At 30.8% G+C, this 2,417-nt stretch overlaps 1 protein-coding gene across 1 annotated transcript in view; it reads right to left on the bottom strand.

The window, feature by feature from the left end:
• The window catches only part of LOC108973958 (open rectifier potassium channel protein 1), a 40,112-nt gene extending 38,889 nt beyond the window's left edge, over positions 1 to 1,223 (bottom strand). The window contains exons 1-2 of the mRNA XM_018941511.1: positions 1,034 to 1,223; positions 221 to 639 (exon numbers count right to left, since the gene is read on the bottom strand). The gene's annotated coding sequence lies outside the window, so the exon portion shown is untranslated. The remainder of the gene's footprint in view (positions 1 to 220; positions 640 to 1,033) is intronic.
• Between the last annotated feature and the right edge of the window lie 1,194 nt (positions 1,224 to 2,417).

A 2,417-nucleotide genomic window follows, 5' to 3' on the forward strand; every position in this document is an offset into this window, starting at 1 on the left:
ATGTCCTGCATGCAATGAGTCTCCGCATGACACTGACCACCTCTTTGCATGCCCAACCAACCCCACCCATCTAACACCCCTTTCCCTTTGGTCCGACCCCGTCGAAACAGCATGTTTCCTGGGCCTCCCGTTAGATGACATCGACGACAACACTGATAACCCTCACCATCCCAACGGGGACTGATAATCGTTACAACAACAACAACAACGTCCTACTTACCGATTTTCCATTTTGTGCTGCTTCCAATAATTTTTTTGGTCCAAATTTTTTAATGTAATTCTTCACAAAGGACGTTAGCGTACAATTAATTTCCTTGACTTTCCTTGACTTTTCTATAGCACATTTTACATTCCATTTTATAACACAATTAACGTTCTGATATTCACATTAAACTCATAACACGTTTTAAACATACATAAATATTTGCACATTTAATGGCTAGTTATAGGCAATTAAATCACTTTTATTAAATCTTAGTTTCAACTGCTGGCAAACTGAAGTTGACGTTCGGTAACGGAAATGCTTGTTGTGAAGTTTGTTTACATTAGAATGTTAGGCTGTTCCTTGTTGTAATAATGACGGCGGTGAATTTCGCAAAGATTTAATGATGCTTGTTAGTAGCGTATTTTATAGTTCCTCTGACAAATAAAAAAAATTTGTTTGTATTTATAAATGTAACACCGATTACTCTAATTTTTGTACTCTATTGGTAGTATACACTCAAAAACGACGTTGTGAAAGGCGTACATATTGTATTTTTGTAAATAAGAGGAAATTCAAAAGTGTTGATTATGACAATAAATGATTTGTTGACGCTAAAATATACTACTTCAGGCTGCAGCGAAGCAAAAATAACAATAAAGCAAAAAGAGATGAACTCAAGTTACACCAATACTAGTAAATTACTGTTCAAACACATGCATACATATGTAGCATGAGCACACACTTATGAAATAGCAAGATGTAGGAGGTAGCGAATTTGCAAATAAGCAACACAAACAAACAGTAGGAATGAATTAAATGTATTATCACCTTAACGATGCGTCTGTTGCTGGTCGTAGAGGCTGCAGAGCACACAATGTGCTTACAGGTTCAAAATTAGCCGGCGCATTTTTAGTTTAATTTACGCAAAGATTTACTGTTTTCGTCCAAAGTGAAAATGTGTTTGAAACTAAGAAAAGGAGATATTCAACATTTGTGTGTGTGTGTGTAAAGCAGAAAGTTAAATAAAAAAGTCATAAAAAATAAAATTAAAAATACATACATATGTATATAAAAAATATATAAATTATAAAAAAATATTAAAAATAATTAATAAAATAATAAAAACATTATAAAAGATATGTACAAAAAATACATAAAGTTAAATTGCATGCATTTTGTAGCGGAAAGCGGCATTTTAACCAGCTTTAGCCTAAAAAAAATACGGGCAAACATACATACATAATTTATTACAGTCATATAACAAATTTAAATGAAGAAGAAATGTACCATCACTTTCAGCTAACCAAGTGTGCCAATAAAATTGATAATTGACTTTAGATAAACATTTGAGGGCGCAGTTAAGGAGTTGGTTATTTTACAAACATAAGTATGTGTGTACATTGAAATCTACGAGTATAAACAAAATCAACTGGCCTTCAAGGACACCTGTGACGTATGTCTGTGCCATAGGAGTGCTAGACTAACCCTTAGGATGATTGCAGACATAAAATACGGGTGTATGACAATTGATGTATGTATGTATTTAGCATACATAAATACCCAAAATTTTTGTTATAAAAAAATTGTCAAACTTATCTAAGGTGTCTTACTTATAATTGATTTGTGTTGTAAATATATTTTTTTAAATAAATGTCAATTTTTTAACTAATATATTTCAAAAACAAAATTTCGCATATTATTTGCATTAGAGTGGTGCAATATTTAAATTGATTTTAATGGATGACTACCGATCAATCAGATAGCGAAAAAAAAAGTTATTATAAGCACTTATGTGTCTGTTTTAATTTCCCTCAAGACCTAGAAATTAAGTACTCACTTAAGGCATTCATAGACAGGTTAACAAGTGCGTGCGTAGGTATTCAAATTAATGCGTAATTTGCATGTAAATTTCCGCCGACAAAGATTTTTATTACAGATTAGTAATTTCTATTAATTAATTGTTACTAAATTTTTAAGTTGCGCACTAAATGCAAAAAGGAAGTGTCTTATGATTTTTATGTGTTAGTTGTTGACAGCCTTTTTAAAATATTTCAAACGAAAGCAAATTGTGATTTTTTTTAAGATTTACTTGAAAAAGTGACGTTGTCTGATAACTAATATTTAAATTAGTTATAATTAATATAAGATTTTTTTTAGTTTTAAATTGATCAATAAATTTAAATGTACATACATACAAACATATACATATGTA

Source organism: Bactrocera latifrons, unplaced genomic scaffold, assembly GCF_001853355.1.
Source record: "Bactrocera latifrons isolate USDA-ARS-PBARC rearing strain unplaced genomic scaffold, ASM185335v1 scaffold_51, whole genome shotgun sequence".
Taxonomy (NCBI): domain Eukaryota; kingdom Metazoa; phylum Arthropoda; class Insecta; order Diptera; family Tephritidae; genus Bactrocera; species Bactrocera latifrons.